A 15,921-nucleotide genomic window follows, 5' to 3' on the forward strand; every position below is an offset into this window, starting at 1 on the left:
CAATCTATTTCGGTCTTGTTCTTTGCCTCCATCTCTGTCATGACAAAGATTATCGATTATCGTGTATCACGTTCAGATGTGGCATAACTGTGTGAGTATATATCCTGCGTTGTGATCTTGACAAAATATTAAAGGCGTAACTTTGAGGTCATATAACTCAATTGAATTGTATTAGATAAGCAATTAAAATGCTTCATTAATTTAAAAACTATGACATTTCATACAATGATTAAAAACTACTGTTTGGAATATATGATGTTATATAATAGACTTATAATGTGAATAGTAAAAGTTTTGTATACTCTCAGTACCTGCAATCATAAATATACATACATTAGAATGCATTCAAAAATACATGTATATGCTTGCAAAGAAAAAGTATATTATAAAGTTTTATAAGTTATCATATTTTCCACGGTCGCAACATTATAATATAAAATACAATTTATCGAATGAAATGTTTCTTTTAATAGAGTTTTAATATTATAAAACAGAAACACACATTATAATTAGCGTATAATTAGCCAAATGTTGCCGCCTCTATGTAATATCTGCTCTACAGTCTCCCTCCCACAAAATAATAAAGTACGCAGGTCGCACGAGACACAGGACAGTAATTTGTTTCCAGAGTTTTTAATTAAAATTCCCGTGATAAGTTTAATTAAAATTTAATTAAAACGGACACGTTTCCGCATGAAGGTAAGCTTGGCTTAATATGTTATTATGAGATTTATTTTCGTTTTACGTGTTTTAGGGCAGAAAAATTCTTTCATTGTTACAATGTAGTAGTGGTGATATATCTACTAGTCACAATTATTGTATTTAAGATATACCATAATAGTTAAAAAAAATTGTTCCTAACAAAATGAGACTTTGTTACTGCCATATATTAAACAGAGATATTGTGTCATAGACATATTTTTGTCTTTAAATTACAATCATAATTAAAAGACAGTGATCGTAATATAGTGACAAAATGTTTCAGTAAAATATATATAATATAGTGCCAAGTGATGAAAATCGTATAAATATATGTACTGAGAATAATAATGGAACTGATATCATCATCATCAGCCCATATATATTCCCACAGCTGGGATGCAGGCCTCCTATGAGGGTTTAGGCAATAATCCACCACGCTGTTGGCCAGCGTACGAGTTGGCAGATGTCACATGTCGTAGAATTTTTCATTCTCAGACGTGCCGATAATTGAACTGATATAATAATGTAGAATTAATAACAAAGTTAGGTAAAAAAGGCCCTAGGTATATAGGTAATTTATGTTTTAACGTAGTCTAGTATATTAAAATTATAATTTAGAGCTTAACTATAATGAGGTGAAGTGAAAAAACAACATATTTTTGATGTGGGAGTCGAGCTCGCTTCGACATAAATTGGGCCAGCTCCCAACGGGGAAGTACCACACCCCCACCGAAAATCGGCGTGAAATAATAGCATGCTACTGTGTATGGTACGGTGAGTAAAGGATCGGATCGTTTCCTTTTCCTCACCCTTCCCAGTCCATTTCTACTCTTCAGTTGTCAATTCTTGCCCTTATCCCCTAGCTCTTAAAATCGGGCAGCGCAGGCTCAGAGGCACTACCTCTGCGAATGCTCATGGGAGGTGGTGACCACTTACCGCCAGGCAAACACTAAATCAGTGGCCCGCTATGACATACTAAAAATCATCTCTTAATAATTATTTTCCGGGGAGCGCATTCGCAGACACACTATTTTTGCGAATGTTCATGGGCGGTGGTGATCGCTTACCATCAGGCGGACCACCAGTACTACTGACCGTTATGACATAAAAAAAGAATCGCATGGGACAGACATGGGCAACACAAGTTATGAATGCTGTTTGTAAAAATGAGAAACAAATGAACGATAAAACTCATTATGCTGAGTGAGTACCTACCTGAGTAGGTAATATGGATATTATTTGATAATATACCTTATAAGTATATCTCACTCACTCTCCAACTGTTATTAGGTAAAAGATTATTAGGTAAAAAATGTTGGTTGTTGTTATTGGTTTTATCTTCTTATATTATGAAAAACTTTAACTTTAAATAAATTGAAATATAATCGGGCTCTATTTTATATATGCTTCGCTTTTCTGTCTTAGTTAAATATCTATTTTGTGCTTTTTTGTTTATTTTTTATGTTACTTTTAATAATGAAGCCTAATCTGAATCTTATTCTATTAAGAGAAATAAAAAAACTTTAGTGATGTAAAATATAATAAAATCTTTATCTCTAAAACACAAAATTAAAACTTGCGTCCCACCGCATAAAGAGCAATTTGATCATTATGCAAACATGCCCATTGTAGTATATCATTTCAACAATTAATAGAAAATAAGATAGCTGTTTATATTATGACGTTATCTAACCTTGGAGGTCAGAGTACTAACGGAGTAAGATTCGCCTCAGACACAAATAAAAGACGCGCGTTCCATGCCTTTCCATGAATTTGTTCTTTTATTTGTCTTATGATACAATCTTATTGGACGATTGATAAGGCTCAAAACTTTATTTAAGGTAATTGCAGTTTATTTTAATTCATTGGCACGTAGCTTATATCTCTACAAATAATCAGGCGAAACTGGATCCATCTTTCTGTTTATTTACCCTGCTGCAAATTTTATACTTATCTGGATTATTATGTACTCTGACAATATTATCATGATTGAATAATAATACAAATGATACAATTTACTGGTGTTGAAAAATTAATACAAAATATTTATATTTATTAGTAAAGCAATTAATAAATTTAAATCGTTTCGTCGATGCAAGGACTATCCAACACAATTTAAAAAATTTTCAATTCGAACTACAGTTACTAGTCGTTCCTGAGATTACCATGTTCAACCCAACAATCAAACTAAAATTATATTTTTAATTCCTTGTAATATCTATATCAATATTGTGTTTTTACAAAGCACAATTAACATCATATTCTTACTTAATTCAAGTTTGAAAATATATGCATTATATGTAAATATTACATATAATACAATAGTCTTATATTTCTAATGATTAATGGTACAAAAACTTCATAATTAATTGAGTCTCAACAAATAATAAAATCATGCTGTGTGCTAAACGATGCTCATCTAAACACACGCATTTTGTAAAGCGAACAAATATTAGCCATTCTTTAAAACAACAATATTCATTTATTTATGTCAATAAAGCAAGGTTTTACATATAATATTGTCAAATGAAATATTGTGTTTTAAGCTGATCTAATTTTATATATTTATCAGTGAGACTTGTTAAAGAAAAATTCATTCCTTATCAGGTAAGTACCATAAAATGCATAATGTCGAAAATGGTAGCGAAGCGCGCGAATTTTTCATTTGATGTAGATAGTAAAATGCTATTTTGAATGATTAATTCATTGACTATTTACTATGGGCCAAGTTAAAAAGTAAAATTGACATAGAGTTTACATAAAGTATAAAAATAAAAATAGTCAACCTGACAATGGTTAAGTATAGCCCCGAATTATAAAATCTTGTAAAACTTCTTCATAATCATATTTTAAATGTTTTTAAATGCACTACAACACTTTAGGATCACAATGGTAATATAATAATTAGTAACTAGTAACTAATACCGTCAAATTTCGCGGGACGAAAAATATCTGTTGTGTATTTGAAATTAGAACGAAGAGAAAATATGTTTTTTATAATAACTATAACCAGCCAGAAAGTTTTTTAAGATTTTGTGATAACTATACGTTCCCAAAAATAAAGTAGGTATACAACCTTTTTGATATTTTTAATCTGGTAATAGACTGTGGAGGAGGAGAAGGATCCCTAGTGTTATTATATGATGAAGTACCTAATCAGAACAAATGAAAAATTTCAACATTTTTAATCTATACATATAAAAACAATTTCACATTTTCAATAATTATTTTAATCTGTACAATAACTTCTCGATGATATTGTATTAAGTTTTTAATAATATTTATAACTTATGAATTATTTTAAGGAAAGCTCTTTAAACATCTCACACATGGCCGTCAAGTGTATACTGTAAGTCATTCATCAAAAGGCCGAGAGCGGGAAACTTATCATCATAAAAATTAATATTCACAACCACGCAATATCGACATTTATACCCATATAAGCTCTGTACATTGAATACTAATTTATGTCTATCGATGAAGGTCGCATTTTGACGTGATCAGTAAAATTAAACACATTTTACTGATGTTTAAAATCCTGGCAAGACCACTCCTTAATTTGTCTACCGAGCAGATTGCAATATTGCCAAGTGCCTAGTTAATAAACTGTCGTGTAGTGTACATACGTCAATTATAATATTTAATTTCTATATAATATAATATAAATGAAAATAAACATATATACAATGATCCTATTTTTTATAAGCCCTTATATACATCTTAAAAATTTACACATATATTTAATTAATATTGTATTTGTAATTTATTTGAAACAACTTAAAAATTAAACAAACACAATAAAACCCAATTAACTGGCTGAAACAAAATAATTCTACCAAACCACTTTTATATGCAAGTATATATAGAGAGAAGCACGTAGCACTTTACATTAATATTACAATCTTACAAGTTCGAAGGTGCATCTCATATTTTCCCTAACCGTCACATTAACATGTTTTTTAATTTCCAAAGTAACATAGAGTTGCCACTCTTTATAGAAACCATCGGCGAATCTTACGGTGCTCATAAAATGATGAGCCGCTGAAATAACAAGAAGCTTCATCGTTTCAAGCTGACCGTCTCCTTGGTACAGTGGATAACGCGTGAGCGTAGAACCGTGGGTTCAATTCCCGGTGGGGACGCACAAAAAAAAATGTCTCGGTCTGGCAGGACACAGAAGGCTGATCACCTACTTGTCCCTCAAGAAAATCTATCAGTGAAACGGATGTACATCATCTGCCCCCTACCTCACTAGGGGACACGGGACTTCACTTTTTTCATCGTTTTACCATTGAAGTTTTAAGAACTGGTTCGTTTATACATAATGTTACTTTCATGCAATCTATATTCTATCTAAAGGACCGGATAAAAAACTACTGTTAATAGAAAGATCTTGAAACTGTCGAATTTCAGATTAACCATACGATTAAATTTTAGCTCATTCTAAAGTCAATTTTCACATTCTAAGTCTGTGCATACATCAAGGCAAGCTACATAATCTGTGGTTACATCACGCATGCACACAATATTGTTAGTTTAATGATTTACTTAAATATGCTAAATTGCGCGGCTAAAATGGCCGAATGGTGATAATTTCTTCACGTAAAGGTCATGTTACATTGGGAAGATTTCGCTTTTATACAAATAATTATGAAGGTCCCAAATTAGTCATCGATGGATTTAATTATATTTCTGAGATATATAAACGTTCATTCATATATTCTAAATACTCCAAATGTTCTGTGAGACTTATAAGGATGCATTTAAATGCTAAGTAGCGAAGAGAAAATATTTCACGTGCAAATAGAAACAAATCCTTAATATTAATTATTGTAAATGCGAATTTGTGTTTGTTTCTCTTTCTTGCTCATTACAATGGAACGATTTTAAGCTTTGATTTATTTGTGAAGAGTAGTTAGGGTGCTAGAGAGTGACATAGGCTACTTTTTACGGGGGTGAATTAGTTCATTATGATATCATCATCATCATCATCATCAGCCCTTAACTATCCACTGCTGGATATAGGCCTCTCCTAAGGCACGCCATTGAGCCCGGTCGGTAGCTCTTTGTTGCCAATTATGGCCAGTAACCCTGCGGATATCGTCACTCCACCGGGTAGCAGGACGTCCTACGCTACGTTTACCAAGACGCGGTCTCCACTCTAAGACATGTGTGCCCCAGCGGTTGTCCGTTCTGCGACACATATGACCGGCCCACTGCCACTTCAGCGAGCTAATTTGTTGAGCTATGTCGATAACTTTTGTCCTCTGGCGAATTGCTTCATTTCGGACTTGGTCCCTCAGAGAAATACCGAGCATAGCTCTCTCCATAGCTCGCTGAGCGACTTTTAGTTGGTGAACCAGTCGTACTGTGAGTGTCCACGTCTCGGCTCCGTAGGTCATGGTTGGTAGGACGCACTGATTAAATACCTTTGTTTTTCATTATGATATCAATAACAATTAATTAGCTTGTAGATACAGCTCACTCACTTGCCTTTATACCGCACAAATATTATGAGCTAGCTGCGCCCCGCGCTTTCACCCGTGTAAGTCCGTATCCCGTAGGAATATTGGGATAAAAAGTTACCTATATGTTATTCCAGTTGTCCAGCTATCTACTTACCAAATTTAATTGCAATCGGTTCAGTAGTTTTTGCGTGAAAGAGTAACAAACACACACACACACACATCATTACAAACTTTCACATTTATCATATTAGTAGGATAGGATAGGAAGCAGGATAGGATTTATTATTGTATTTAGGAAGCATCAGTGACAGGTGATTCAAGGTCTTTCCACCTAGTATATAAAAGGATATGTAACAATGACAAGAAAATGCAGAAAATCAGCACCAAAATATATTTTGTAAACGTACCTTTATAATCTTTTTACATGTATTACCGTCGCAATTACCATTTCGATCAAATGTGTATTTGTTTTAACAATAGTTTGTTATATTTCGTGGATATTATTAACCAAGATTTCACTTATTACAAAACTTCTACTGTAGCCGAAATAATAACTAACCTAACCTAACTTGGGATTAATAGATCCGAGATAGGTACATCTCGGAATGTATTACTACTTTTGAGTACTATATTGTGATAAAGTGAAAATATTTATAAGTTCATAGTTCGCTAAATACTAATGTTTGTGCTTGTTTTTATTTTTAATATAACTGATAAACAAATTACATTTTGAACCGATTCCCAAAAACAAAAGATGTCGAATTGTATATGCGTATTTCTTAAATATGCTAATGGATAGTATGGGCAATTGTGAACCGATTCAATTTTTTTTTCCATTTCGAAAGGCTGTCCAGAGGTACTGCTATCGTCAGTATCTTATGATAAAATCTCATGGAAATCGAGGAAAACTAACAACATAAGTAAATAAAAATACAAAAAAAAACTAAAAAGTCAAATTTGAAGAACTTCCCGCTTTCGATTGCTCAAATGTTTTGCATACTTATTTTAGGTTGGTACAATCAAATACAGTATTATGTTATCTGTGGTTACAATACAATAATCTGGTAGGTACTTTTGAAATGATCTAATAATGGAGTCTGAAGGTGGATCGTGGAACTCCTCGAGGGAACAGCACAGACATTTTTTAAATGGATTTAATTATAATATAGCCTGCTATAATGATGATATATCCGTCATAATATTATCATCATGATCATCCGGCGAGGGAACTCCTCAACAGTGACTAGTTCAAGCACAAAATGTTGTAGATAAATGGATTTTACCATAATATCCTGATCTAAATTCCATCATAACATGACTGATGCAGCCTGGGTTGACTTTCAGTGGATGGGATGTACGCAGAATATTTAAGTCGGTTAAATTTTTGTTTGTTTTAAAAATTATTAGTTTTATATATTGCTTAGTTAACATATTCAATTGCATATCCATTAAATTTATTCTTGATGCATTATAACCTGTAACTATACAAAATAGAGTTCTATATCAGATTTAATATCACGCTATCTAGCGTTCTGAGATAAAACTACATTGTGTGGCTTTGAGGTTCATAACTATGATAATAAGGTCCTCACCAAAGAGTAGTATGATAATGACTTCACCCTCTGTTGACACTACTTTTCTCAGATCCTGTACACTAGATGGCAGTGAAATAAAATTTGCTTTTTCATTCTTGGGAATAATTACTGAATTGATGAGCTGCATGCAAGTCGAATATCGTAAAAAGAAGATATCTATATAAATAATAATGAATCACGGATAACGGCTAAATAACGAAAAACGGCTCTACAAATTGGGATTTTTTTTACGTTTTTTTTAAAGCAGAAATGAGGTTCTTATCGAGATTATAATTTAAACTTTAAAAACCTTTTAAGGGAAAGAGAGAATTGAAGAACCCAAGAGAAGTGGCAGTTTTTACTACTATCTACTTATTAATCAAAAAGACTATGTTTTAAGGATAACGTTTATATTTCTTAATTTCATGTAAGAGTAAGGTTTTTGCCCGACTCTTTAATCAAATTAAATAAACCAGTGTTGAAATGCGAGAAGGAATTTTAAGTGAATTTTATTTTTTAAAATGACACGAAATTGAAACAGAAGGGTCATTGACCATTCTATTCTCACTTGAAACACATAGCAGTAAGTTTAAAATGTGTTCTTTATGGTTACAATAAGGAATTTTCCTAAAGGTTAATGTAAGTAAAAATAAATTTAAGGTATGTAATTTAACTTCTAAAGGAATTTTTCATTCATTAATTCTTGCAAAAAATCACTGTATTTTATGTTATTAATTAGTATTTAATAACCTAATTCTATTACGTACGTGAAATAATAAAATCGCATCATAAAACCGTTCCGTTGCGACGTGAAATAAGGACCAACAAACATGCTTTCACAGTTTTTGCATTAGTAAGGAACTAGTTTTATTTTCATTATATCCCAAATTTCCATTATGTTGTGTGAATTTTCTTTCTATTATACATTTAAATATACACATAACATTTAAATTTAAATGAGACAGATCTTGTTGAAAAGAGAAGCGAGAGCGCCTGCAGATAATAACATAACATAAGAACGATAAGTCAATCGTTCTTATGTTATATTAGACAGTTAAATATTAAAATATCATATATTAATTTTCTCATCAATATTATTTTCAGAAAATAATATTGATGAGAAATTTTAAAGAATAGAAAAAAAAATATCCAGAGGCGGGATTCGAACCCGCGTCTTTTTTAGTTTTAAAGCATATCAACGCTATAAAACTAAATATGCTATAAACTAATGTTGATTTTATGGATTTTTCGTTGTCCATAATTTGACAGTTTTATCCATATAAATGGAGATTATGCAATTTTAACGTGAATGACCAGAACCTCAAATCACTAACTAAAATGGTAGGTAATTAGTATTATTGAAAATATGTATCTTGAACCAATCCAACATCGAAACAGCTCAAAAGCTACTTTTTAAGCTCATCTACACTTATATTATATAGAGGAATCAATGTATTTTGTATGTCTGTTAGGTTTTCACGCAAAACAACTGAACCAATTTCAAAAATTCTTTCACCGTAAGAAAGCTGCAACTGCACAGAAGACATAGGCTATATATGTACCACGAGCGAAGCCGAAGCGAACAGTTAGTTTACAATAAATTTACATTTATCCCTAACACGATTGTATTAGATTTCCTGAAGATTCATTATTTTAGCATTAGATCCATACACTTTCACCGAAGCGCGGTAAGCCAGTCGCAGTGATTGCGATGGGGGCGACTGATCCCACGGGAGCGTGAGACACATCCGCCGACCTGCGGATGCTGGTGATCCGGTTGAATGCACATGTAACCCGGCATGGGATAAGTCTGAGGATAGGGTACAGATGTTATGTATGTAGTATAGTTAATCTGAATGGTTGTCCACATCTCGAAACCCACTGCATGCCACCACTCGTGCTCCACCACTCGTGCTCCACCACTCGTGCTCGAAACGCTGAAGGAAAACATAGTGAGGAAGCCGATGTCCAAGATTCAAAACTTGTGACATCCAGCAACCCGCAATTAGCCACCGTGGTGGATTATGGCCTGAAATCTCATATTACGGTCCACAGCGCTTCACGCAGTTTTATGTTGCAAATATTTCCCCAATAAATTATGACAGGGAAACTACACTAATATTATGAAGAGGAAAAGTTTGTATTAGAAAGCTGCAACTTCACTGAATAACATAGGCTATGTATGTACCATGAGCGAAGCCAGGGCGAACAGCTAGTACGAAACGTAATATCCCAGGACGTGTCCTCACAACAATGCCCTCTGTACCCAATTCGCCTGTTCACACTTAGCGAGTAGGGTAAGCAATTACATTGCTTCCTTTACTTCCTGTAGTCAAATTCAGGGTTCAATGTAGGACATTCATGGCACACTTCACAAGGATGTGCTTAAATAGATATGAATATAAAATTGATGGAGAATTATTACGTTTGATCAATTTAAATTGTTTCATATTGCAATCTATTGAAGCACCTACTTACTTTATATATTGTAATAAGAATTTAATTTGACTTGAAATGTGACACTTTTTTAGTCTAGGTGACAAAACAGCTGCACCTCTTTGAATGCTTCCAAGTGAAAGATAAAAAACGAATCATCAGTCAAAGTACATGGGAGTTTAAATAGAACAGATCAATTATGGTAAAATTTTAAAGCCTTCTAGTAGCTTCCGAATCCTTTTAATCACCTCGTTCTCCCTCAAACTTATCATTATCAAGCCACATCTTTTAAATTATTCAGAAGGTTTTCAAACAAAGATGTAAATAAGATATGATTTACTGTATAGCAGTTGATATTCTTAATGGGAAATAATGACATAGTAAAAACTTAAATTAACTGTATTTATCACCTAATTTTACCAATATTATAAAGGTACTAATAAAGCTAATAAAGGTATAAAGCTGCGTCCCGCGGTTTCGTAAGTCCATATCCCGTAGGAATATCGGGATAAAAAGTGTGTTAATCCAGTTATTCAGCTATCTACGTACCAAATTTCATTGCAATCGGTTCAGTAGTTTTTGCGTGAAAGAGCAACAAGCACACACAAATCCTTACATACTTTCGCATTTATAATATTAGTAGGATTAGTTTGTGAATTTTGTGACGTTATGACATTTCAGGGTGTTATCTCTGGATCTATTAAACCGATATTAAAATAATTTTAGTGGGGGGTAGTAACCATCGGTCAGTTTTTAATACTTAGTTTTTGCAAGTCTCTTTCTCTCTTCAAAAGAAGTAGTTTTAAATAAAATCAACAATCATTTTGCACTTCTCTTTATAAATAGGATTAATATTATACGTATAATGTGTGGGAGTTAAGCACACTTCGACACGCATTGGGCCTGCTTGCACCGGGGGAGGTACCGCACCCCCACAGTTAGCCGTGAAATAGTAGCATGGGAAATCTAAAGTGTTGTATAAGACGAGTACGGCAGCCGAATGCCTGTCATTGCCGCTTCCTTTCCTTTCCTTTAATACTCCTCATAAACAAATCCTATCCTATCCCTCCCTCTTATCCCTTATTTAAGATTACAAAATATTTGTTGATAATTGTTGCTAGTACCATAAGACAACTGCACTTCCGCCATCTTTCTCACACTTTCCATTTATTCAATGAATGAATTTTTGTTATCATTTCAGTTAACATCTCCCTTTAATTTATCAAATAATTAGACAATAAAAAGAAACAGTATGAAAGAATGTACTGAACATTATCAATTAATCATTCCAGAATTGCATTTGTCAGAACCCGGCCCCACATTTCGACCTTGTATCGATCCTTTGACCTAGTTTCGACTCATGGGACCCTTTGAGCTTATACCTATGTTACATAATTTAATTAAATGCTCTTATAAAGTTAATAAGTAGAAAGTATTTGTATAATAATAAGGTAACTCAATAGTGTAGCGGTGAAGAGTTAGTATATTTATTTATTTCTTGACCAGACCCCACTCTTATGCTTACAAAATCTAAACTGTCTTCAAATTGTGTTAGCAGGACCAAATTTAAACGGGACAACATGACAAGTTACAGTTAGTCGGTTCGGTTGCAAATACAAAAAAATACAGTCGATATGAGTACCTCCTTCATTTTTGAAGTCGGTTAGTAATATTACGTTAGATTCAATAGCAAGCACAAAAACAATCATGTCAATAGTTTGAGAAATGACATAAGAATCGGTGTAAGATCCCTTATCCTCCAGGCACTTTTGCAAACGTTCCTGAAAGCCCAAAAACCCATTAAACACAATTTTCCCATTCGGTGCTGTTATATTTACTTTGTTAAAAGTTTATCAACATTCGGCTTCGCCTGTGGTGTGTACATATATCCTATAGCAATCACAGATCAGTCATGAACACGTTAAATCAAGCAAACGAGCAAATAAACAAAGTTATTCAGCTATAAAATCTTTGTAAAGATAAAGTATCTCCAATGAAAGTTAATACCAAAGGAAACAAGGAAATTTAATACATGTTGAGGTTATTTTGCCATGCCCAATAGGAAAAAATACAAAACATTGCTATGGTTTGGATTATTGTATTGAAATCATAAAGTATGTAAGCAAGTACTCCACCTCTATTACGTAGGCTTTTCTTTATAGCTAAAGGAACCCAAAATAAATCTCCGTACATATTATCATACGTAGGTTATTTTATGAGTTTACGAGTAAATGGCTGCTGAGAAAACATGATAAAGTTTGTTTGTGTTATGTTTAATCATTTAAGTATTAGCTATGAAGTTATATATGGTTTGTTTTACTAAGCTTAGTATTTTCTTGTGTTTGATTTACTAAGCTTATTAATTTAATATACTCATGATATGAATGAACGAATAGTTGTTTGGGTTTGACAAACAGAGAATTTGCAATAAATAAGTAGTTAAGTAGGTACTTACTTATTCAGCTCATTATATATATTCCAATTTATTTGATTATTTATTTATATACCTTCATTATTACCTGTTTTAAATTAAGATACAATCATTTAGACTAATACAGTCTTAATTATATTATTTTTTAAAGAGAAATCTTAAGCAGGTAAGTAATTTTATTTATATAGATACGTTTCCTACGAGTTACCAACCTCTGAAAATGTACTATTAAAACAATAAGTATTGGGTAATACAGTTTGAAGGGTTAAATTTAAGAAATAATAGCTTGAAACTTAGGGCGTTATGGGATTAATGGCTCAAGTTCATTGTTTGTTTGTGATTCTGTAGTGGAAATTTTCGGCGGGAAATCGTGAACCAAGATGGCGGACATTTCCCACCCCCGCGTCCTTACAACGCATTACTACGAAGAACTACGTAATAAAATGTTTCAAAAAGTTTTGGTTGGTTGTTATTTTAATAATCTTAGAGTAAGAAATTTTGCAAGAATAGAAAAAAATTCTCATTTATGAAGCATTTCAATGCTATAAAACTAGAAAATTAAATCTTAGAGTATTCATAGAAGGTTGCTACAGAACTTACCAATTAATAATATGTATGAAATTAGTTATTTACAACATTAGTTATTTATAACAAAATTAGTTATATGAAATTAGTTTATTCACCATATTCATCTAATCTAATATCATATAATCGTTTTTGAAAAAAAGGAATTCCAAAATTTGATTGATTTTTTTATATCAAAGCTGGTGAATCGCCTGATGGTAATCGCCAGCGGGTACCACCGAGCAGGAACGTTTGCAGATATAATATCTTCGCAAATGTGTTGCCAGCTTTAGTACACAGGGAAAGGATTGACGATTAAATGTAGGAATGGACTGGGAAGGGTGAGGAAAAGGATACGGGCCGCGGCTCCGCTCACCAAACGAAACACAGTAGTATGATAGTATTAACGGCGATTTTCTGTGGTGATTTTCTTCAGTGCGAGATAGATCAACGCGTATTCACGCCACAGCGGTTTGGTAGACCAAGATGAAATTGTTACAGATATAGGTTATTGCATGCAGCACAAACTATCTACCTGTTGCTTATTATCAAGAGATAAGTATTTTAATATACATATTTGACAATACTAAAGCTCCAAGTAAGAAAATGTGTGGGGACATAATTTATATCCACCTATAAAATTTAAATAAACTATAATTAATTAGGAACGATTTGAAAAATCTCGCATTACAGCTCCGAGGAAAGCTAGTAGGGCGTACAGAATCCACGTTGTGTACGCATGCGCACGGTGCAGGACCTTCCCCTGGGCATTGTCCTTTGTCCACACTCGGTAAGACCACAGCGAGCAGATCTGACGTCACTGCCTCCGGATTTCGGCGGGAAAGTGAGTATGCTTTACTCCCTTCAGTTATGATACTTACGAAATTGTGGGGAAATATTATGATATATGCTGATCTAAAATTTATGAGGATATATTATTATGATAGTTTTAAGTGATGAATTGCAATGGTACAGTCAATATTATTTTTGTGCACAAAACTGTTTCGTTATTTTGTAATATTTTGATAGCTCTCATCGATTAGAAACATAAACTTTATTGCTGACGGATTATTTACAAACTAGCTTGCTACTCGCGGCTTCGCACACTGAAAGAACAAACAACAACAGAGAAACATACTTTCGCATTTATAATATTGGCAAGGATTATGCTAAAAAAACATATTGACAAAATAATCTGATCAAATAAAGTCTAGATAGAATCTAGTCTTTAATAAATAAGAAATATTCATGTACGTGTTTACAAAAGAGCATTAAAGCAACAGCGAGCCATATTTCTTTCATTTGAGTGGGTAGTACGTTACAAGTTGATCCGATACAACCTTCTGTTGAAGCGCCTTTAGTGTTGACGATATTTCGGTGTCAATTTTAAATGCCGATCCGATATCATTTGTTGTAAAAGCAATTGGTTTTATGTGCATAATTTCGATATATATTGGCTGTACTCTAGTTAGCATATGTGAATTATTAAATTTAAATTTTTATACTGATAATAATTGGTAAAACTTCTGGTTTGTTGAGGTTCATATCACTTTTAGTTTATTAAAACATACTATCCTACTAATATAATAAATGTGACAGTTTGTAAGGATATGTGTCTTTTTGTTACTCTTTCACGCAAATAGTACTGAACTGATTGCAATGAAATTTCGTACGTAGACAGCTGGACAACTGGCAAGTGCACATAGGCAACTTTTTATCCCGATATTCCTAGGGGATACGAACTTACGCGGGTGAAACCGCAGGGCGCAGCTAGTAGTACATAAAAATAATCTATTTGTTTAAATGAAAGTGCCCACTGACAATATACTTCAGCCCTTTATCCCCACTCTAATCAACAGGCAAACAAAAGTTTAATACGTTATTCTTTTCATATACACTAACCATAATTTTATTGCATCTACGCCTGAAATAGCTAACTGATACCTACATTCATACGTACATACGTACATTCTTAATACTAACAAAAAATACGTAACGTGAATAGGGAACTTGGGTATCTGTTAAAAACACCACAGATAACATAATACTATAGAAATACCAAAAAGTTTTTATATCCGACGTCGTGTCGAATAATGTACATAAGCTCAGTGTCAATATTAATAAGTGTTTACTTTCTATAAGCTCACCGAGATGTTAAATGTATACCTATATTTACTATAGTTAACGCATGTTATGTATGGATGATGATATGATGAGCAGATATTTATGTAATTTTGAAATGGAATAGATTTCATTATAATATTATCAGTTTTGAACATTTAGTGAGGTTTTAATTTCAATAATAATTTTGCATCTTTCTGTGAATATAGTAGGATTGAAAGTGTTTTGTTAATTTCCTTAAAAATTGCTTTAAGAATTATATCATATTATTATATTATATCTCTACTAGCTGTGCCCTGCGGTTTCACCCGCGTAAGTCCCTATCCCGTAGTAATAACGGGATAAAAAGCTTGCTTTTATGTTATTTCAGTTACCTAGCTGCATGCGTACCAAATTTCATTGCAATCGGTTCACTAGTTTTTGCGTGAAAGATCAACGAACACACGCACATCCTTACAAACTTTCGCATTTTTTATATTAGTAGGATAGGATAGTAGGATATGATAGTAGGATAGGATAGTAAGATATATGTTGCAAGCTGTTCGCCCCGGGTTCGCTCATAGTACATATGCAACCTATGTCTCTCAGTGAAGTTGGAGCTTTCTAATGGCGATTTTTTTTTTGT

Source organism: Zerene cesonia, chromosome 28 (assembly GCF_012273895.1).
Source record: "Zerene cesonia ecotype Mississippi chromosome 28, Zerene_cesonia_1.1, whole genome shotgun sequence".
NCBI lineage: Eukaryota > Metazoa > Arthropoda > Insecta > Lepidoptera > Pieridae > Zerene > Zerene cesonia.